Here is a 24,698-nt window from a genome sequence, read left to right as displayed (position 1 = left end):
AATAAAAAGAAAAACCTAACGAACAAATGTTCACTCATAGACTAACGAATGAAGATCGTTCGCTACCGTGGATTAACGGACGGACGTCCGCTATTTAGATCCGATCGGAAAAACCAAGAAAACCCTAACCCTAAAAATAAACCGAGAGAAAACCGGGGAAACCAAACGGTTTTCTTACCAGTTAACCGGAAAAAACGACGGCGAGGTCAACAACAACTCTGGCGCAGCTTCGGCGGTTGGCGGGGCGAGGCGGGGGCTCCAGTGGCGGCGGCGGCGGTGAGGCGGGGCGGCTGCGGGCAGCGAGGTGAGGAGGAGGTGGCGGGGCGGCTCACCTTTTAAAGGCCCGGGGGTGACGTGCGGCAGGGGGTGGCGATGGGGAGTTCGAGCCGGACTCCCTCGGCGGCGGGTGGCGGCGGGACTCCTCCCACCAGGGAGGAAGGCGGCAGGCGCGAGCGGGCCGGCCTGGCTCGGCTGGGCCTTCGGCCTAGTCGGCCGACGAAACCTTTTAAAAAAAATAAATTTCACCCAAAAGAAAATTCCTAAAAAATATATAAAAAATCCTAAAATACCAGAAATAATTTTCACCGCCCAAACCTAATATATAGGACAAAGTGAACATTTTTCTGGCCTAAAAATGCAGTTTGCAAAAACGCATATTTTTTTCTAATTTCAAATAAAATATTAATTTGATTTTAAAATTTCTCCTCCAATATTCCTCTCTTTTGAAAAAGTCATTTTATCTTCTCTCATTTATTTTTATTATTGGAAATAATTGGAGAGAAAATATTTAAAATCAAATTGATCCTCATTTCAAATTTGAGAAAATTCAAATATGAAAATGAATGAAACCTCCAACTCTCTCCTTGGGTCCTTGAGTTGCTTAAGATTTCTCGGATCATAACCAAAATACAAATAAAATATGATATGCATATGATGACCTATGTATAACATCCAAATCTAAAATTGGGATGTTACGAATTGTTACATGCTATAGAATGGTAATTGATTTTAGAAAATTAAACAAAGCAACTAGAAAAGATCATTACCCTCTGCCTTTTATTGATCCAATGCTAGAAAGTTTATCTAAACACACACATTTTTGCTTCCTAGATGGTTACTCTGGGTTTTCACAAATACTTGTTTCTCAACCTGATCAAGAAAAGACCACTTTCACTTATCCCTTTGGAACTTATGCTTATAGACGTATGCCTTTTGGTTTATGTAATGCACCTGCTACCTCTCAAAGATATATGACTGCTATATTCTCTGACTTTGGTGAAAAGATTATTGATCTTTTCATGGATGACCTTTCTGTTTGTGGGAAGTCTTTTAATGATTGTTTAAGCAATCTTGATCGAGTTTTGCACATATGGGAGCAAATAAATCTTGTCTTGAATTGGGAGAAGTGCTACTTTATGGTTAATGAAGGTATTGTTGTGGGCCATAAAATTTCTGAAAGAGGTATTGAAGTGGACAAAGCTAAGGTTGATGCAATTGAGAAAATGCCATGTCCTAAAGATATCCAAGGTATTCGTAGTTTCTTAGGTCATGCTGGTTTCTATAGGAGATTTATCAAATACTTTTATAAATTTTGAGGCCTCTTACAAATCTTTTGTAAAAGGATGTTCCTTTTGTTTTTGATGATGATTGTGTAGCGACCTGATCCCAATGGACCGTAGTCTCTATGCTTAAGTGTCATCCCTGGATCGATATTGCTGACACACACAATAGTCGAGGATTTATAGCAGATTTCAATCACACACTTATTACATCGAGTGTCTCAAAAAGGGTACTTATTACAATAATATGGCTGAAGGCCATCTAAATAACTTGCGGAAGCATCAAAGATAATTGAGTCCATCCAACTCCACGGCAAAACTGAGTGCATGACCACGACCTATCGCAGCTTACTCTTCGTCTAAAATTTTTGCAACATGATATGTTGCAGCCTGTAGGTTAGCACATGGAATATGCTGGCAAGATCACACTATAGAGAATAATGATGCAAAAATAACTATCACTACATGCATATTTGGCTGGTGGAGGCTCTAAGTTTAAAATTTGCATAAAGCTAATTTTTCCCTATAACAAAGGAATAGATTTTAATTAACTACCAACTTTATGTCATTATTGAGAAGGTTCCTCCAACTCAATCCCAAAATAATACTAATAACCCAACAAAATTCATTAAGTAAAGTGATGAGATCAATCAATAATTCAAATACCAGATACTCAAAATGTCCATAACCGGGACACGGCTAATCATGATTAGTTTATACACTCTGCAGTGGTTTGCGCACTTTTCCCCACAAGACTCAACCACATCCATGATCGGATGATCGAGACATAGTCTTTCTAAAGCATTAACTCTTTACTCTGGGTAGACAGTACCATCCTACTTTCCCCTACATATGCTAGCCTACCACTGAAAGAGGTCACACAACTTACTCAACTATGCTAGAGCCCATAATGGCTTGTGGCTGCAAACGGAAGTTTCTGAGCATGAATAATATTATGATCCCTTTGAGCCTGGGTGGCCTTCCATAGGATGATCACATGGGTACTCCGGGATATCCTAGGACAACACTGGATTGCTCCAGGTGCTCGCAACCAATCCACCCAGATGTGTATTAAAGTAGCCACCTTAAGTTTTCTTAGTTAAAGACTCTCACAACTTGCATGAATCTCACATACTAATCCCGTCTACGAGCATGACTAAGCAATATGTAACAAACGTATATTCCCGGGGTTGATAAAAAGACAATAGGTTCCCACCTCATCAACTACTTAACCATAACCACAAGTTCACAATCCTACTCATGCAATGTTTGAGGGTTGAGACTAATGCACAAAAACTGGGTAATAAAGGGATATGATCAAAGTGTAACTTGCCTTGCTGACGATCGGAAAACCCTAGAGATTCGTAGTAGCAAGCTTCGCACTCTGGGTATTTTATCATAAACAAAAGATAGCATACATAAGCACTCCAGCATAAGATGCAAAGGTAAAACAAAATAAAAAGATCTAAACAGAAAGTACGAGTGGAGAGCTTCGATTTACAAAAAGAATCAATCAAATTGGAGATACGAAACTCAAATTACGATCAAAAGAAGTTCAAATTCAAATCTATTTGAAACCAAATTTTAAATTTTCAAAAACATGTGCAAGTTGATTATCTGAATAGAGGAGATCGTAACGAAGAATTCGATGTTGGTTTTGTTGGATTTGGACAAACAAGCAAAAAGTAGTGAGGGTTTGAAGATCAGGTACTAATCTGCGATGAAAATAATTACGGATAGGTCCCTGGGAAATAGAAAAAGAAAAATCTATCAGACGAACGTCTGCTAGCAGAGACTAACGAACGGAAATGTTCGTCGACGGATCTAAACGAACGAACGTTCGCTAACTAGACTAACCTAAAATAATAAACCGAGTTAAAAGAAAAACCAAAAAAACCAGGTTGGGCGGTTCGGTTTATACAGGTTCGGGCGGAGAAAACCGGCGGCAGCGGCGGTGGCTACGACGAGCTCCGGCGACGGCATGTCGGCGGCGACACAATGGCACAGCGAGGCGGCGGGGTGATGCGGCGCGGGGCGGCGACGCAGGCAGCAGCGACGAGCGGTAGGTGGCGGCGCGAGGCGGCGCGGCGAGTGGTAGGCGGCGGCGCGAAGCGGCCGCGGCGTGCGGCGGCTCGGCTTGGCGGCGGGAGGCGGCACTGTGATTGTGGGGAGGAGAGGGGCCGGGGGCGGCGACGTATAAAGGGGTCGGGGGGCTCCGACTTGGGCGAGGGGCGACAACAGCGTGGCGGCTCCAAAATCTAGCGGAGTCCGGCTAGGGCGCGGCGCGGGGAAGGCGGTGGCGCGCGGGACCGGCTGGGCTTCGTCTCAGTCGGTCCGAGAAGATTTTTCTTAAATAACACCGCGAATAAAATCCAAAATAAATAAAATAAAAATCCTAAAATACCAGAAATAATTTTCACCATCCCCTCCTAATATTTGGGACAATGTGAACATTTTTCTGGGCTAAAATGCAATTTTCCCCTAATTTAATAAAATTCAACAAAATTAAATTTCAGAAAAATCAAATAAAATAATTTTATTCAAAATTAAATTCCCTATATTTCCTAGCTGTGTTGAAGAAGTCATATTATCTTCTCTCATTATTTTATTTATTTGAAATAATTGGAAAAATAATTTCAAATAAAAATCACTTTGATCCAATTTACCAATTTTGAAAAATTCAAAAATGGGTGTTTGTGAAAACCTCCAACTCTCTGAATTGGTCCTTGAGTTGCTTAAGGCTTCTAGGATCAAAATTCCAAATAAAATCAATTCAGAAATGCATAAATTATGGATGCATGTGATGACCTAATGATTCACATCCAAATTGAAAATTGGGATGTTACATATTGTTTAGAAGGCTTTGAAACACTCAAGAAAACCTTAATTTCTGCATCTATTGTTCAACCACCTGACTGGAACGTGACTTTTGAAATTATGTGTGATGCTAGTGATTATGTTGTTGGTGCTGTTTTAGGAAAAAGAGTTGATAAGAGACTAAATGTTATTCATTATGCTAGTAAAACTCTAGACAGTGCTCAAAGGAATTATGCTACTACTGAAAAAGAATTTCTAGGAGTGGTGTTTGCTTGTGATAAATTTAGATCTTACATTGTTGAGTCAAAAGTAATTGTTTACACCGATCATGCTGCTATTAAATATCTTATGGAAAAGCAAGATGCTAAACCTACACTTATTCGATGGGTTCTCTTGCTACAAGAATTTGATTTGCATATCACTGATAGAAAAGGAGCAGAGAACCCCGTAGCTGATAACTTGTCTAGGCTTGAAAATGTGCTTGATGCCCCACTACTTATTGATGATAGTTTTCCTGTTGAGCAGTTAGCTGCAATAAGTGTTTCTCACAATACTCCTTGGTATGCTGACTATGCTAATTACATTGTTACTAAATATTTACCACCTAGCTTTACATACCAACAAAATAAAAATAATCTTCTATGATTTAAGACATTACTTCTGGGATGGCCTACATCTTAATAAAGAAGGAGTAGATGGTATTATTAGACGTTGTGTACCTGAGCATGAACATGGACAAATCCTACGGAAATGTCACTCTAAAGCTTATGGAGGGCATCATGTGGGAGACAGAACTGCTCACAAGGTATTGCAATCTGGGTTTTATTGTCCTACTCTCTTCAAGGATGCCCGTAAGTTTATCTTATCTTGTGATGAATGTCAGAGAATAGTAATATTGGTAAGCGTCCAGAAATGCCTACGAATTATTCACTTGCTGTTGAACCATTTGATGTTTGGGGATTGCCGGGGCGCTGATCCACGGGCACCTATGGGATCGGCGGACCGGGTCCCTTTCGGTTCGGCGGGGGCGGAGGTCGCGCAAAGAGCAGATCGAGGCGAAGCACGCGAGCGATTTACCCAGGTTCGGGCCGCACGGATGCGTAAAACCCTACTCCTGCTTTGTGGTTTGGTATTGATTTCTAGCTCGGGAGCGCGGAGTGCTACAGTACACACCGGCGGCTAGCAAGACCGAGCGTGAGTGTTCGAACTGGCTCCCCCCCTCCTACGTTGCACACGGGCCTCCTTTTATATGCTCAAGGGGTTACCCACAGGTGGCAACGGAGGTAAAGGGCAAAAATGGAAAGGTGCTGTGGTAGGCACAACTACCTGCTACAATGTATCATACCTAACCCTGACGGCAGGGGACAAGGGCATTAATTGCCCGTCTGTGTCGCCTAAACAGTACCGAAAGGGACCGCTATGGACGCCACCGTTTGCCACGATGGTTATCTTGTCAGCGCCTGCTTGCCACCTCGCACCCCTAGCTGCACGGCCTCCTGCCACGTGTGCTTGGGAGGGTCCTAGAGTGACATGTTGGCGGGTGTGCTGGAGCGCGGGCATGGAGTGGGGGTTTCCCGCGGCAAGCTCCTTGCCGCGGTCGTCGTCTTGTCGTGTTCGGGAGCTTGTCGCTCACCGGGCCTTGCCGGGACGCGTGGCGCGTCGCGGCAAGTTTCTTGAAATGCCTTGAGTGGCCTTCCCGGCAAGCTCCTCTTGCCGGGGTTTTGTCTTCTTGACTTGGACACTTTGTTCTTGAATGGCTCCAAAGGAACCACCGAGGATCTTGGCGGTCACCCGGCAAGCCTTGCCGCGGGATGCTGCGACTGCCCGTGCACAAGTTCGGGATACTAGGGTACCCCTGCTCTAGTACACCGATAGGAGCCCCCGGGCCTGGGCCATACACGGTGCCGAGCGCTGTTGGGCCAGGCCCAAAACAGTGCACGGGCACGCGCGGCCTAGTCACGCCGTATCTCTCCGCTTCCACTGCGCACGTCCAGAACGTCACGCGTTGAATGCGGCGTCGTGGGCGGTTATTTTATTCGGAAATGCGGAATGTCCGCCCCCTCCCCCTTTATAAGCAGAGGAAATGGTGGCAGTTCGCACCTTCGCCCGTTGCTGTTTCCAATCTCAGAAACCTCCGCCGCTCCCTCGCCTTCTCAGAGCAGAGAGAGAGAGCAGCGCCCCGCCCCCCATTGCCGCCAGCATCACCAACGCCGTCGGCCTCCTCCACTGCTTCCGCCATGGCTCCGAAAGCCGACAAGGGGAAGGCCGTGAAGTCGACCGAGGCGCAGCGGCTCGCGGTGTTGCGGAAGGAGCGGGCAGTCCCCCCCCCCCCAAGCTTGCCGTGAAGGAGCCGAGGAAGAAGTACTACCTCTTCTGGTCGGCGGAGACGCGCGCGCATCCGCGCACAAAGGTACTCCCCGCCATTGCTTGGAAGGAAGCTCCGAATGGATACCCCTTTTTTGCTCTGTTCTTCTACTGCGGGCTCTGTCCGCCCTTCTCAGAATTCTTCTGTGACATCATGAACACCTATGGATTCCATCTCCTTGACTTCACCCCCAACGCCGTCCTGACAATGGCAGTTTTCGCACACCTTTGTGAAAACTTTGTCGGAGTCCTTCCCAACGTAGCCCTCTTCCGCCACTTCTTCATACCCCGAGTAGAGAGAGGAGAGCCTCTATCCGGTGGGATTGCCTGGATCTCAAGGGCCGGCAAGAAGGAGACCTATCTGGAGGGAGAGTTCCGCGGCAAGTGGGAGGAGTGGAGAGCGGATTGGTGCTGGATTGATGAAGAGGATCCGCAGCCATTCACCACCAGGCGCAAAACCCCAGTAGCACGCGACAGCGATTGGAGCGACATGGCCCCGGAAGACGACAGGCTGAGAATTGCCGTCACCAGGATCCTGCGCCTTAGGCTTGCCGGGCTTACTGTTGGCGCTGTTGGCGCAGACTTCCTTCGCCGCCGCATCGCCCCCCTGCAGGAACGGGGGAGGCCCACTTGGGAGTTCAAGAACGCGGCAGACATCATGAGGCTGCGGCCAGGCCTGAATTACAACTTCGCGGTCCTGGAGCTCAACGTGATGCTGCAGGAGCTGTTCAAATATGACCCCCAGCATCCAGAGGTGTTCAGGTTGCCGGGGGGCGTCGTGCCTTTGTGCAACAATTCCACGCTCGACCGCATCCGTGCAATGATGCCGGAGTGCGACTCGCACGGGATCGTGCCAACTTGGCAGGAGCCTGCAGACGAGGTCGTGCAGCAATTCTTCGACGACTTGGTGGAAGTGCCAATCCGCCTCGACGAGAAGGACGGCCTCACCCGCGACACCACGGATGCGGAGATGGCGCTCATCGCCACTAGGCTGGAGGAGGCTGCGGCAGCCGCAGCCACGGGCGAGTTCGGGTTCACTGCGGAGGAGGCCGATGCAGCAGAAGCGGCAAGCCGTGCCGAGCGAGGGGAGCCTGCCGGCAAGAAGGGGCTTGCCGGGCAAGACACCGAGCCGAGCGAGCCCGCCAAGGACACGAGCGGCTCGTTGCAAGTCGACTCTTCTTCCACCTCGTCTTCAGACAGCCCACCAAAAGCAGAGCCTCCATCCCCACCAAGAAGGCGCCTCCGCAAGGTTGGTGATGTGGCGGAGCAGCAAGCGGGCCAACAGTCTCCACGCCGCGTGACACGCTCGACCACGGCAAACACCGTTGCCGCGGGAGCGCCTCATGCTACGACGGCAACTGGGGCGGAGTCTAGCCGGACCACCGCTTCAGTCCCTGCCGCTACTCGCGCCGCGCCAACAGCCGGAGCGGGGTCGTCTCAGACCGCCACCACTGCTCCCGCCAAGCGGCCAAGGGAAGCTTCTCCTCCGCCTCCTCGCGCCGGGCGCGCACCGGGCTTCGACTTCTCCGCGTTAAGCTCCGACGAGGAAGAAGAAGAAGAGTAAGCTTCTCTTGTTGTACTTGCATTTCTTCAACCCTTGTTGTTGGTCTTGTTTCTCACTTGCTTTTCCCTGAATCTGTTCCTCTTTAGGACTCTGGCCCAGAGAGCGGCAAAGAGAGCTAAGGCCCCGGCGATCATCATTGAGGACGAGCCCACTGCGACAACAGGTGGCGCGCCCGAGACAACCTTGCCGGAGCTGGCGACTTTCCTCCATGGCAGCCCCCAGCGTAAGTGTGTGAATTATTTTCCGCGGCGAGGCGCGCATGGGTACTTGTCTTTGCTGATATCTGCTTGTTGACTTGTGTAGGAGCCGAGCAGCCCCACCAAGAGCCAAGGGAGAATCCCCCGACAAGGGAGAATTCTCCGGCAAGGGAAGGCTTCCCGGTGAGGGAGAAGTCTCCGGCAAGGGAGGGTTCTCCGGCGAGGGACAGCGCCAGCGGCCCCCCGACGACGGAGACCACGACCGCAGAGCCTGGTGCAGGTACTCCCCTTGCTTCAAAACTTCTCTTGGATCCTTCTTTTCTTGATCTTTATGAGTTTCTGCTGGATTCTGTTTGACTCTTCTCCCCTTTTCCGGCCGTCAGATCCATCCGCTGCGGAGGAGATGGAGACAGAGGTCGCCGCCGATGAAGCTGCCGGTGCTGGAGACGCCACCGGCGCATAGGCCGCCAAGGCTGACGCCGCAGCAACTGGCGAGGAATCTGGCGATCGTACTGACGGCCCAGAGGCCACAGGAGCACCAGGCGCTACGCCGACCGCCGACCCGTCCGCCGAAGCCGCAGCGCCAAGTTCCAAGGATCCCCAGCCGGGCGTTTATTTGAAGGCCGGCGACGACGTCTTCATCAATCTTCCCTGGGCATCAAGCTCCAGAGCGCCGGTCGAGGGGGAGATCTTCGACGGAGAAGTGCTCGCCTCCGCGGGGCTGAAGCTGGTCGACGCGCCAAGCTGCAGCAACGAGCCCGAAGAAGAGCGACTGCTAAGCAGGTTGATGTCGCTCTACCGCGCGCGACAAGCCAAGCTGGAGTCCCGCGAGGCGCTTGTCGCGAAGGCGGGAGCAGACATTGAAAAGCGCGCGGAAGAGCTCGGGGGTTTCCACCGGGAAGCCCTCCGGTCCCTGGTGGAGGAGCGGGAGCAACTCGCTTAAGCACGGAAGGTCTTCCTCCTCGAGAAGGCTGAAGCCGAAGAGCGCCAGCGACTTGCCGCTGTGAAGCTAGCTGCGGAAGAGGGCGAGCTGGCGCAGCGGAAGGTCAATCTCGACGCCCACGAGGAGGAGCTTGCCTCGCGCGAGGAGAAGCTTGGCGGAGCCCTCAAGCGAGCGGAGGACGCTGCCGCCGCCGCCGAGACCGCCAAGGAGGAGTTGAAGACGAAGGTGGCGCGGCTGGAGGCCGATCTCTGCGAGAAGGGCAAGGAGCTCAGCGTCGCCAATGCCTCCAACCTGGATCTTGAGTTGAAGCTAACCACTTTGACCAAGACTCTGGACAGCGCCAAGAAGCGGGAGGCGGCCTTGAAAGAGGAAATCAAGGCCGACAAGGCGCTGCTGGAGAGCGCTGCCACCACCCAGAACACCTTCCGGGAGACTGTGACGCTCTGGACGGAGAGTCTGGTGAACGCCGCCACAGATATCAACAAGGAGCTGGCGCAGCTGGGGATGGGAGATCTTGGGTATCCCTCCGACGACAACCTCCAGCCCAGTGCCAAGCTCGTCCTGTTCTTCAAGGGCGTGGCGACAGCCCTTCAGCGACTCTGAGAGAGGATCCCCAAGCAACTAGCTGACGAGTCGCGCGAGATCTGCGCAGGAGCCCTCGAGAAAGTGTTGATGAAGGTGGCCTTCCGCAATCCGGGCCTCCGCCTCACCAACATCCTCAGGTCCTTGCCGCCAGAAGCTGATCTGGAGGAGCTCAAGGCCCTTGTCGCACCCATTGTGGACAAGGTGAGCGGGATCAAGCGGGTCGAAGGCGATCACGTAGATTAGGCCGCCCATTTCTTCTTTTCTTGTCGCTGCCCATCATGTCATGAAAACAATCTGTTAGAGCTGCGACAAGCTATCTTTGTGATGTAGCTTGATTCTGGGCAATGATTGCAACGTTACTCCCTTTACTTGATTCCTCCCTTTGTATGTTTTTGCCCTACGCTTTTAGGGAACTTGCCGGCGCAGGCACCTGAGCCGCGAGCACTGAGTGCGGAACGTCAGCAGCCTGCTGGCGGTGCCGCTACCGGCAAGAAACCTTGTCGCAACTAGTTGCAGCTCACTTAAGTTGCTGAGCGAACTCGAAACAAAGTAAGGGCGCTAGCGGCTCACTTAAGTTGCTGAGCGGACTCGAAGCAAAGTAAGGGCGCTAGCGGCTCACTTAAGTTGTTGAGCGGACTCGAAGCAAAGTAAGGGCGTTAGCAGCTCACTTAAGTTGTTGAGCGGACTCGAAACAAAGTAAGGGCGCATCTAGCTACGAGTTGGTTCCTCCGCGCACAGGTTTCCCATACAAAGTGTGGTCGTTCAAGGGAGATAACTTAAATTTTTTAAAAATTTTGATTGCTCAAACTTTGGCAACTTAGCTTTTCTGTTGTTTGCTTCCCGGCAAGGCGAAACTTTCTTGAACGACGCCTGGCCCATACCATCCATCGTCTTCTCCTTTCCCCCCCGGCAAACTTGTGGGCGGGGGGAACCTTGCTTTCAAAAGGAAGAAGAGACAATACAGATATGGAGCTTTATGGCTCGTTATTGCTTACCGTGGAGTAGGTGCTGCACAAAGTGTCAGATCATATATGCCAGAAAATAGAAGGCATAAAATTGACAAAATGTGCGGAGCACATGAGTTTTACTTATGCACGGGTTCTGCGCCCGGCTTTGTACAAAGGATCACATGCAACAGCGGCAAGACTTGTACAAAAGGTGGTTGCCAGAACAGGTTCCGACAACCGGGCCTTACGGGTAAAACTTACGAAGATGCTCAATGTTCCAGGAGTTGCTCACCAGAATGCCATCTTCGGTCTCAAGGCGGACAGCGCCAGGCCTAGTGACTCGTTTCACCCGGTAAGGGCCTTCCCACCTTGTCACAACTAGTTGCAGCTCACTTAAGTTGCTAAGCGAACTCGAAACAAAGTAAGGGCGCTAGCGGCTCACTTAAGTTGCTGAGCGGACTCGAAGCAAAGTAAGGGCGCTAGCAACTCACTTAAGTTGTTGAGCGGACTCGAAACAAAGTAAGGGCGCAACTAGCTACGAGTTCCCTTTCTCCATGGCGAATGAGAGAAAGGGGAGCAGAAGAGGTGCTAGCGGAAAGTCATAGGTTCGGCGCCCCTACCTGGCGCGCCAGAGATGCCGGGGCGCTGATTCACGGGCACCTATGGGACCGGCGGATCGGGTCCCTTTCGGTTCGGTGGGGGCGGAGGTCGCGCAAAGAGCAGATAGAGGTGAAGCACGCGAGCGATTTACCTAGGTTCGGGCCGCACGGATGCGTAAAACCCTACTCCTGCTTTGTGGTTTGGTATTGATTTCTATCTCGGGAGCGCGGAGTGCTATAGTACACACCGGCGGCTAGCAAGACCGAGCGTGAGTGTTCGAACTGGCTCCCCCCCTCCTACGTTGCACACTGGCCTCCTTTTATATGCTCAAGGGGTTACCCACAGGTGGCAACGGAGGTAAAGGGCAAAAATGGAAAGGTGTTGTGGTAGGCACAGCTACCTGCTACAGTGTATCATACCTAACCCTGACGGCAGGGGACAAGGGCATTAATTGCACGTTTGTGTCGCCTAAACAGTACCGAAAGGGACCGCTATGGACGCCACTGTTTGCCATGATGGTTATCTTGTCAGCGCCTGCTTGCCACCTCGCACCCCTAGCTGCACGGCCTCCTGCCACGTGTGCTTGGGAGGGTCCTAGAGTGACATGTTGGCGGGTGTGCTGGAGCGCGGGAATGGAGTGGGGGTTTCCCGCGGCAAGCTCCTTGCCGCGGTCGTCGTCTTGTCGTGTTCGGGAGCTTGTCGCTCACCGGGCCTTGCCGGGACGCGTGGCGCGTCGCGGCAAGTTTCTTGAAATGCCTTGAGTGGCCTTCCCGGCAAGCTCCTCTTGCCGGGGTTTTGTCTTCTTGACTTGGACACTTTGTTCTTGAATGGCTCCAAAGGAACCACCGAGGATCTTGGCGGTCACCCGGCAAGCCTTGCCGCGGGATGCTGCGACTGCCCGTGCACAAGTTCGGGATACTAGGGTACCCCTGCTCTAGTACACCGACAGGGATTTGATTACGTGGGACCTTTTCCTTCCTCTAACAGGTATACACATATTTTTGTTGTTGTTGATTATGTTACTAAGTGGGTAGAAGCTATTCCAACTAGTAGTGCTGATCACAATACCTCTATTGAAATACTTAAGGAAGTTATTTTCCCAATGTTTGGAGTCCCTATATTTAATGAATGATGGTGGTTCACATTTTATTCATGGTTGACATGTCTCCAACGTATCTATAATTTTTTATTGTTCCATGATGTTATATTATCATTCTTGGATGTTTTATAATCATTTATAGTCATTTTATATCATTTTTTGGCACTAACCTATCGACATAGTGCCAAGTGCTAGTTGTTGTTTTTTGCATGTTTTTTACATCGCAGGTAATCAATATCAAACGGAGTCCAAACACAGCGAAACTTTTTGTGGATTTTTTGGACCAGAAGACATCCAATGGGCCGGAGAAACGCCCGGGAGTGCTCCGAGGGGAGCACAACCCACCAGGGCCAGGGCCTCCAGGCGCGCCCTGGTGGGTCGTGCCCACCTCGGGTGCCCCTCGGACCGCCTCTTTGCTCTATAAATACCCCAATATTCTAGAAACCCTAGGGGAGTCAACGAAAATCAATTCCAGCCACCACAGAGTCCAGAACCACCAGATCCAATCTAGACACCATCACGGACAAGTTCACTACTTCCATTGGTGCCTCTCCGATGATGCGTGAGTAGTTCTTTGTAGACCTTTGGGTCCGTAGTTAGTATCTAGATGGCTTCCTCTCTCTCTCGTTTGATTCTCAAACAATGGTCTCTTGGAGATCCATATGATGTAACTCTTTTTGCGGTGTGTTTGTTGGGATCCGAAGAACTTTGAGTTTATGATTAGATCTATCTCTTTTTATCCATGAAAGTTATTTGAGTTTCTTTGATCCCTTATATGCATGATTGCTTATAACCTCGTATTTCTTCTCCAATATTTGGGTTTTCTTTGGCCAACTTGATCTATTTATCTTGCAATGGGAAGAAGTGATTTGTAGTAGGTTCAATCTTACGGTGCTTGATCCCAGTGACAGAAGGGGAACCGACACATATGTATTGTTGGTACTAAGGATAAAACGATGGGGTCTATTTCTACATAAATAGATCTTGTCTACATCATGTCATCGTTCTTATTGCATTACTCCGTTTATCCATGAACTTAATACACTAGATGCATGCTGGATAGCGGTCGATGTGTGGAGTAATAGTAGTAGATGTAGGCAGGAGCCGATTGATGTCTACTATGCAACTTTATCGTTGTAGGCGTTGTTGGGACTCGAAGTGCAGTGTTTTGTAGGACAGTAGCAAATTTCCATCAAGTGGATGACCTATATCAATCCGTGGGAGGCGTAGGTTGAAGATGGTCTCTCTCAAACAACCCTGCAACTAAATAACAAAGAGTCTCTTGTGTCCCCAACACACCCAATACAATGTTAAATATTATAGGTGCACTAGTTCAGCGAAGGGATGGTGATACAAGTGCAATATAGATGGTATATATAGGTTTTTGTAATCTAAAAATATAAAAACAGCAAGGTAGCAAGTAACAAAAGTGAGCGAAAACGGTATTGCAATTCTTCAAAACAAGGCCTAGGGTTCATACTTTCACTAGTGCAAGTTCTCTCAACAATGATAACATAATTAGATCATATAACAATCCCTCAACGTGCAACAAAGAGTCACTCCAAAGTCACTAATAGCGGAGAACAAATGAAAAGATTATTGTAGGGTACGAAACCACCTCAAAGTTATTCTTTCTGATCAATCTATTGGGCTATTCCTATAAGTGTCACAAACATCCCTAGAGTTCGTACTAAAATAACACCTAAAGACACACATCAACCAAAACCCTAATGTCACCTAGATACTCCAATGTCACCACAAGTATCCACGGGTTTGATTATACGATATGCATCACACAATCTCATATTCATCTATTCAAACCAACACAAAGAACTTCAAAGAGTGCCCCAAAGTTTCTACCGGAGAGTCAAGACAAAAACGTGTGCCAACCCATATGCATAAGTTCACAAGGTCACAGAACCCACAAGTTGATCACCAAAACATACATCAAGTAGATCACGTGAATATCCCATTGTCACCACAGATAAGCACATGCAAGACATACATCAAGTGTTCTCAAATCCTTAAAGACTCAATCCAATAAGATAACTTCAAAGGGAAAACTCAATCCATTACAAGAGGGTAGAGGGGGAGAAAAATCATAAGATCCAACTATAATAGCAAAGCTCGCGGTACATTAAGATCGTGCCAAATCAAGAACACGAGAGATAGAGAGAGAGAGAGATCAAACACATAGCTACTGGTATATACCCTCAGCCCTGAGGGTGAACTACTCCCTCCTTATCATGGAGAGTGTCGGGATGATGAACATGGCCACTGGTGATGATTCCCCCTCCGACAGGGTGCCGAAACAGGGTCCCGATTGGTTTTTGGTGGCTACAGAGGCTTGCAGCGGTGGAACTCCCGATCTAGGTTCTAGAGGTTTGGGGATATATATAAGAAGTGTTGGCGTCGTGAACAAGTCAGGGGAGTCCACGAGGGGCCCACAAGGTCGAAGGGCGTTACCTAGGGGGTGGGGCGCCTCCACCCTTGTGGTGGCCTCGAGAATCTTCTAGTGCATCTTCGGTACTACGTGGGCTTCTTTTGGTCCAAAAACAATCGTCGTAAAGTTTCAGGTCAACTGGACTCCTTTTGATATTCCTTTCCAGCGAAACTCAAAAACAAGGAAAAATAGAAACTGGCACTGGGCTCTAGGTTAATAGGTTAGTCCCAAAAATCATATAAAATAGCATATAAAACATCCAAGATAGATAATATAATAGCATGGAACAATAAAATATTAAAGATACGTTGGAGACGTATCATCGGTCTACTAATCTTGGACGTGATGCCTATATAATGATCATTGCCTGGATATCGTCATGATTATTTGAAGTTCTATCAATTGCCCAATAGTAATTTGTTTACACACTATTCGCTATTTTTCTCGAGAGAAGACACTAGTGTAACCTACGCCCCTGGGTCTCTTTCTCATATTATTTGCCTTTGCGATCTATTTTATTTGCCTTTTATTTTCAGATCCATTAAACCCAAAAATACAAAAATACCTTGCTGCAATTTATTTTATTTGGCGTTCGATCTATCAACTTATTACAACTCTCTCACGTCCATTTGCCAATTTCTGGCGTCGTTACCCGAAAGGGATTGACAACCCCTTTAATACATTGGGTGGTGAGTATTTGTTATTTGTGTGCAGGTGTTGTTTACATAGTGTTGCTTGGGTTCTCCAAATGGGAAGGACCCTATGTTATCGAGGAGGTTTATCGGTCTGGAGCTATCAAAATAAATAATGCCGAAGGTACTAACCCGAAGGTTGTTAATGGGAAACGAATACAACATTATATCTCAGGTACGCCCATTAATGTTGAAAGTAATATTTTCCAAACTATGACATCGGAAGAGCACATAAAAGAAACCTTCCGGAACACTCCAGAATCGTTAAAAAGAGGAGGTACGTGATACGGTAAGTAAACGGACTCGGAAAAATCCACAAAAATATTTTTTGTCAGTTTTGGAATATAACAAAAATTAGGAAAATAAGAAACAACCAGGAAGGTCACCCTGGTGGGCACGGTGGGTTGTGCCCACCCGGGGAACCTTCCAGACTCCGTTTTTCTTCCGTTTGCTTGCTTCCCAAGATAAAATATCTTTAAATACCCCCTGAACCTATTGACCACCGTATAGCAGAGAAACCTTATGTTTCTTTTCCTTGCTGTTTCCTGTCAGATCCCATCTACCATGGCCGCTTCAAGCTCCTCCAAGGACAAGTTCTTCAAGAACGTCATCAACCCATATTTGCGTGAGGTGGTGCAGCACCCTCGGGTCATCCAGATGCATGAGGGGGTGCTTCACATCCGCGATGTGCAAGGACCCAAGCAAACGGGAACCATGGAGGCCAGGCTTGAAGCTATGGAGCAGGAGGTCTTCCGGTGCAAGGGGATGGTGGAGCATGGACTCAATGCCAATTGCTACCTCTTGAGTTTGCGTTGGTTTTTCCCTGAAGAGGAAAGGGTGATGCGGCAAAGTAGAGTAAGTATTTCCCTCAGCTTTTGAAAACCAAGGTACCAATCCAGTAGGAGACAACGCACAAGCCACTGAATACCTGCACAAACAAACGCCAACTTGCACCCAATGCGACAAAGCGGTTGTCAATCCCTTCACGGTTATTTGCAAAGTGAGATCTGGTATGGATGGGTAAACAGTAGAGTAATATTTTTTTGGTATCTTTGGTTTATGGAACTGGAAGTAAAAGATTGCAAAGAAATTAAATAGGAAACTAAAATTGTAGATTGGAAACTTATATGATGGAAAATAGACCCGGGGGCCATAGGTTTCACTAGAGGCTTCTCTCAAGATAGAAAATATTACGGTGGGTGAACAAATTACTACCGAGCAATTGATAGAAAAGCGCAAAGTTATGATGATATCTAAGGCAATGATCATGAATATAGGCATCACGTCCGTATCAAGTAGACCGACTCCTGCCTGCATCTACAACTATTACTCCACACATCGATCGACTCCTGCCTGCATCTAGAGTATTAAGTTCATAGAACAGAGTAACACATTAACTAAGATGACATGATGTAGCAGGATAAACTCAAGCAATATGATGAAAACCCCATCTTGTTATCCTCGATGGCAACAATACAATACGTGTCGGTTCCCCTTCTGTCACTAGGATCGTGCACCGCAAGATTGAACCCAAAGCTAAGCACTTCTCCCATTGCAAGAAAAACCAATCTAGTTGGCCGAACCAAATCGATAGTTCGAAGAGACTTGCAAAGATATAAAATCATGCATAAAAGAATTCAGAGGAGATTCAAATAATATTCATAGATAAGCTGATCATAAATCCACAATTCATCGGATCTTGGCAAACACACCGCAAAAAGTATTACATCGAATAGATCTCCAAGAACATCGAGTAGAACATGATATTGAGAATCAATGAGAGAGAACAAGCCATCTAGCTACTAGCTATGGACCCGTAGGTCTGTGGTAAACTACTCACACTTCATCGGAGAGGCAATGGTGTTGATGTAGAAGCCCTCCGTGATCAAATCCCGTTCCAGCAGGACACCGGAAAAGGACACTAGATGGGATCTCACGGGTACAGAAGGTTGCGGCGGTGGAAAAGTGATCTCGTGGCTCCCCTCGAAGGTTTTGTGGTATTTGAGAATATATTGGCGGAAGTAATAGGTCAGTGGAATCACGAGGGGCCCATAAGGGTGGGGGCGCGCCCTACCCCCCTGGGCGCGCCTCCTGACCTTGTGGACGCCTCGTGGCTATCCTGACGTGCACTCCAAGCCCTTTGGATGCCTTCTGGTCCAAGAAAAATCATCGTGAAAGTTTCATTCTGTTTGGACTCCGTTTGGTATTCGTTTTCTGCGAAACTCTAAAACAAGGAAAAACATGAACTGACACTAGGCTCTAGGTTAATAGGTTAGTCCCAAAAATAATATAAAATAGCATATTAATGCATATAAAACATCCAAAACAGATAATATAATATCATGGAACAATCAAAAATTATAGATACGTTGGAGACGTATCACGCATCCCCAAGCTTAATTCCTGCTCGTCCTCATGAACTAGGAGTATCAATGGGCTATGGAGATGCCCATAAATAGATATCAATGTGAGTCAGTAGGGATTGCCATGCAACGGATGCACTAGAGCTATAAGTTTATGAAAGCTCGAAAAGAAAACTAAGTGGGTGTGCATCCTACTTGCTTCCACATGAAGACCTAGGGCATTTTGAGTAAGCCCATCGTTGTAATATACAAGCCAAGTTCTATAATGAAAAATTCCTACTAGTATATGAAAGTGACAATATAGGAGACTCTCTATCATGAAGATCATGGTGCTACTTTGAAACACAAGTGTGGCAAAAGGATAGTAACATCGTCCCTTCTCTCTTTTCTCTCATTTTTGGGCCTTCTTTTATTACCTCACATCGGAAAATGCTCTAATAATTAAGATCATCACACTTTTATTTACTTACAACTCAATACTGGAACAAAAATATGACTATATATGAATGCCTCCGATGGAGTACCGGGATGTGCAATGAATCAAGAGCGACATCTATAAAAAAATGATGAACGGTGGCTTTGCCACAAATATGATGTCATCTACATGATCATGCATAGAAATATGACAATTATGGAGTGTGTCATAATACACGGAACGGTGGAAAGTTGCATGGCAATATATCTCGGAATGGCTATGGAAATGCCATAATAGGTAGGTATGATGGCTATTTTGAGGAAGGTATATGGTGGGTTTATGGTACCGGCGAAAGTTGTGCGGCACAAGAGAGGCTAGCAATGGCAGAAAGGTGAGAGTGCGTATAGTCCATGGACTCAACATTAGTCATAAAGAACTCACATAACGGTTCACCATACGTGCATGCTACGGGACTCACAAACCTTGGCACAAGTATTTATAAAATTCACAACTACTTACTAGCATGACTCTAATATCACCATCTTCATATCTCAAAACAATCATAAGGAATCAAACTTCTCATAGTATTCAATGCACTTTATATGAAAGTTTTTATTATATCCCTCTTGGATGCCTATCATATTAGGACTAATTTTATAACCAAAGCAAATTACCATGCTGTTTTAAAGAATCTCAAAATAATATAAGTGAGGTACGAGAGTTCATTAATTTCTAGAAAATAAAACCGCCGCCGTGCTCTAAAAAGATATAAGTGAAGCACTAGAGCAAATTTGCCTAGCTCAAAAGATATAAGTGAAGCACATAGAGTATTCTAATAAATTACGATTCATGTGTGTCTCTCTCAAAAGGTGTGTACAACAAGGATGCTTGTGTCAAACTAAAAAGCAAAGACTCAAATCATACAAGACGCTCCAAGCAAAACACATATCATGTGGTGAATAAAAATATAGCCTCAAGTAAAGTTACCGATAGACGAAGACGAAAGAGGGGATGCCTTCCGGGGCATCCCCAAGATTAGGCACTTGGTTGTCCTTGAATATTACCTTGGGGTGCCTCAGGAATCCCCAAGCTTAGGCTCTTTCCACTCCTTATTCCATAGTCCATCAAATCCTTACACAAAACTTGAAAACTTCACAACACAAAACTCAACAAAAAATCTCATAAGCCCCGTTAGTATAAGAAAATAAATCACAACTTTTGGTACTGTTGTGAACTCATTCTTTATTTATATTGGTGTAATATATACTGTAGTCCAACTTTTCCATGGTTCATACCCCCCGATATTAGCCATAGATGCATCAAAATAAGCAAACAACACGCGAAAAACAGAATGTGTCAAAAACAGAACAATCTGTAGGAATCTAGATATTTCCAATACTTCTGTAACTCCAAAAATCCTGAGAAATTAGGAAGACATAAGAAAATTGTTTATTAATCTTCTTCAGAAAGGATCAGTATGTTACCGCGCTTCTGCTAAAAATGAAAATTAATTTACTGAGCACAAAAGTTTCTGATTTTCAGCAAGATCAAATCAACCATCACCGTAAGCTATCCCAAAGGTCTTACTTGAAACAAACACTAATTAAAACACAGAACCACATCTAACCAGAGGATATATGAATTATTTATTGCAAAACAAAACCAAAAAAGCAAAAAACAAAAATAAAATTGGGTTGCCTCCCGACAAGCACTATTGTTTAACGCCCTTAGCTAGGCATAAAGCACGAATAGATCTAGGTGTTATCATCTTTGGCATGCAATCCATAAGTGTCTCTCATAATAGATTCAAAAGGAAATTTAATTTTCTTTCTAGGGATGTGTTCCATGCCTTTCCTTAACGGAAATTGAAATCTAATGTTTCCTTCTTTCATATCAATAAATGCACCAATCGTTCTATGGAAAGGTCTACCAAGAATAATAGGACATGTAGGATTGCAATCTATATCAAGAACAAGGAAATGTACGGGCACATAATTCCTATTTGCAACAATAATAACATCATTAATCCTTCCCATAGATTTCTTAATAGTGGAATCCGCAAGATGCAAGTTTAAAGAACAATCATCAAATTCACGAAAACCTAACACATCGCATACAGTTTTTGGAATCATGAAAACACTAGCACCCAAATGACACAAAGAATGGCATTCATAATATTTAATCTTAATATTAATAGTAGTTTCCCACTCATCACCAAGTTTTCTAGGGATAGAAACTTCCAATTCAAGCTTTTCTTCAAAAGATATCATCATAGCATCAATGATATGTTTAGTAAAAGATTTGTGTTGATTATAAGCATGAGGAGAATTCAACATGGATTGCAACAAGGAAATGCAAACTATTAAAAAACAATTATCATAATTAAATTCCTTGAAATCGAAAAGAGTGGGTTCATTGCTATCTAAAGTTTTGACCTCTCCAATCCCACTTTTATCAATTTTTGCATCAAGATCTAAAAACTCCGAATTATTGGGACGCCTTCTAACTAAAGTTGACTCATCTCCAGTACCATCTTTATGAAGATTTATATTAGAAAAACAAAGATTCAATAGGAGTCACATCAATCACTTTAAGATCTTCATCATTATTTTCACGGAAACTAGAAGAACACGCTTTTACAAACCAATCTTTTTTAGCACACATCTTAGCGGTTCCTTCTTTGCACTCATCAATGGAAATTATCATGGCTTTGAGAGACTCATTGATATCATGCTTAGGTGGAATAGATCTAATTTTCAAAGAATCAACATCTAGAGAAATTCTATCCACGTTCCTAGCCAAATCATCAATCTTAAGCAATTTTTCTTCAATCAAAGCATTGAAATTCTTTTGTGAACTTATAAATTCTTTAACACTATTCTTAAATTCATAGGGCATCTTATTACAATTTACATAAGAATTGTTGTAGGAATTACCATAATTATTAGAGGAATTACTAGGAAATGGCCTAGGATTAAAATTACCTCTATACGCGTTATTACCAAAATTGTTCCTACCAACAAAATTCACATCCATAGATTAATTATTATTCTCAATCAAAGTAGACAAAGGAATATCATTAGGATCAGTAGGGGCACTCTTGCTAGCAAATAATTTCATAAGCTCATCCATCTTTCCACTCAAAACATTAATCTCTTCTGTAGCATCCACTTTTTTACTAGTGGAAGATCTTTCGGTATGCCATAGAGAATAATTAACCATAATATTATCTAGGAGTTTAGTAGCTTCTCCTAAAGTAATTTCCATAAAAGTACCTCCCGCGGCCGAATTTAAAAGATTTCTTGAAGCAAAATTCAATCCGGCATAAATTTTTTGTATAATCATCCACAAATTCAAACCATGAGTAGGGCAATTTTGTATCATCAATTTCATCCTCTCCCCAGATTGTGCAACATGTTCATGATCAAGTTGCTTAAAATTCATAATATCATTCCTAAGGGAGATGATTTTAGCGGGAGGAAAATACTTGGAAATAAAAGCATCTTTGCACTTATTCCATGAATCAATACTATTTTGGCAAAGATGGAAACCAAGTTTTAGCATGATATTGAAGTGAGAATGGAAATAGCTTCAATTTAACAATATCATTATCCACATCTTTTTTCTTTTGCATATCACACAAATCAACGAAATTATTAAGATGGGATGCGACATCTTCATTGGGAAGGCCGGAAAATTGATCTTTCATAACAAGATTCAGCAAAGCGGTATTAATTTCACAAGATTCCGCATTAGTAGCGGGAGCAATCGGAGTACTAATAAAATCATTGTTGTTGGTATTGGAAAAGTCACACAATTTGGTATTATCTTGAGCCATCGTTACAAAGCAAGCAATCCAACAAGCGAGCACACAAAAAGCAAGTGGAGAAGACGAACGGGAGAGGGGGGAAGAAAAGGCAAATATTTCAAAAATCGTTTTAGAAGTTGGTGTGAGGAAAATGAGAGGCGAATCGAAAATAATGTAATGCGAGGGATGAGAGTTTATGATGGGTACTTGGTATGTCTCGGCTTGGCGTAGATCTCCCCGGCAACGGCACCAGAAATTCTTCCTGCAACCTCTTGGGCTTGTGTTGGTTTTTCCCTTGAAGACGAAAGGGTGATGCAGCAAAGTAGTGTAAGTATTTCCCTCAGCTTTTGAGAACCAAGGTATCAATCCATTAGGAGATAATGCACAAGCCACCGAATACCTGCACAAACAAACACCAACTTGCACCCAACACGATAAAGGGGTTGTCAATCCCTTCACAGTTATTTGCAAAGTGAGATCTAATATAGATGGATAAACGGTAGAGTAATATTTTTGGTATTTTTGGTTTATGGAAAGGAAAGTAAAAGATTGCAAAGAAAGTAAATAGGAAACTAAAATTGTAGATCGGAAACTTATATGATGAAAAATAAACCCAGGGTCCATAGGTTTCACTAGAGGCTTCTCTCGAGATAGTAGATAGTACGGTGGATGAACAAATTACTGCTGAGCAATTGACAGAAAAGCGCAAAGTTATGACGATATCTAAGGCAATGATCATGAATATAGGCATCATGTCTGTGTCAAGTAGACCGAAATGATTCCGCATCTACTACTATTACTGCCCAAGGTCATCATAGTTTTATTTACTTACAACTCAAAAGTTACAACTCGATACTAGAACAAAAATATGACTCTATAAGAATGCCTCGGGCGGAGTACCAGGATGTGCAATGAATCAAGAGTGACATCTATAAAAAATGATGAATGGTGGCTTAGCCACAAATACGATGTCAACTACATGATCATGCATAGAAATATGACAATTATGGAGTGTGTCATAATAAACGGAACGGTGGAAAGTTGCATGACAATATATCTCGGAATGGCTATGGAAATGCCATAATAGGTAGGTATGATGGCTATTTTGAGGAAGGTATATGGTGGGTTTATGGTACCGGCGGAAGTTGCGTGACACAAGAGAGGCTAGCAATGGCGGAAAGGTGAGAGTGTGTATAATCCATGGAGTCAACATTAGTCATAAAGAACTCACATACTTATTGCAAAAATCTATTAGTCATCAAAAACAAGTACTATGCGCATGCTCCTAGGGGGATATATTAGTAGGAAAAGACCATCACTCGTCCTCGACTGCCGCTTGTAAGGAAGACAATCAAAAAAATATCTCATGCTCCAACTTCGTTACATAACGGTTCACCATACGTGCATGCTACGGGACTCACAAACCTTAACGCAAGTATTTCTCAAATTCACAACTACTTGCTAGCACGACTCTAATATCACCATCTTCATATCTCAAAACAATCATCAGGAATCAAACTTCTCATAGTATTCAATGCACTTTATATGAAAGTTTTTATTATCTCCCTCTTGGATGCCTATCATATTAGGACTAATTTTATAACCAAAGGAAATTACCATGCTGTTTTAAAGACTCTCAAAATTATATAAGTGAGGTACGAGAGTTCATCAATTTCTATAAAATGAAACCACCGTCGTGCTCTAAAAAGATATTAGTGAAGTACTAGAGCAAATTTTCCTAACTCAAAAGATATAAGTGAAGCACATAGAGTATTCTAATAAATCACGATTCATGTGTGTCTCTCTCAAAAGGTGTGTACATCAAGGATTATTGTGGCAAGCTAAAAAGCAAAGACTCAATTCATACAAGACGCCGCAAAAGAGACTTGCAAAGATATCAAATCATGCATAAAAGAATTTAGAGGAGATACAAATAATATTGATTGATAAGTTGATCATAAATCCACAATTCATCGGATCTCGGCAAACACACCGCAAAATAGTATTACATTGAATAGAACTCCAAATCAAAGAGAGAGAAGAAGCCATCTAGCTACTAGCTATGGACCCGTAGGTCTGTGGTAAACTACTCATTCTTCATCGGAGAGACAATGGTGTTGATGTACTAGCCCTCCGTGACCGAATCCCCCTCCGACAGGATGCAGGAAAAGGCCCCTACATGGGATCACACACGTACAGAAGGTTGCGGTAGTGGAAAAGTGGTTTCCTGGCTCCCTTGGAAGGTTTTGGGGTATCTGAGAATATATATGCGGAAGAAATAGGTCGGTGGAGTCACGAGGGG

The sequence above is a fragment of the Triticum aestivum genome, chromosome 1A (genome assembly GCF_018294505.1).
Source record: "Triticum aestivum cultivar Chinese Spring chromosome 1A, IWGSC CS RefSeq v2.1, whole genome shotgun sequence".
Classification (NCBI taxonomy): Eukaryota; Viridiplantae; Streptophyta; class Magnoliopsida; order Poales; family Poaceae; genus Triticum; species Triticum aestivum.
This window is presented reverse-complemented; position numbering follows the sequence as displayed.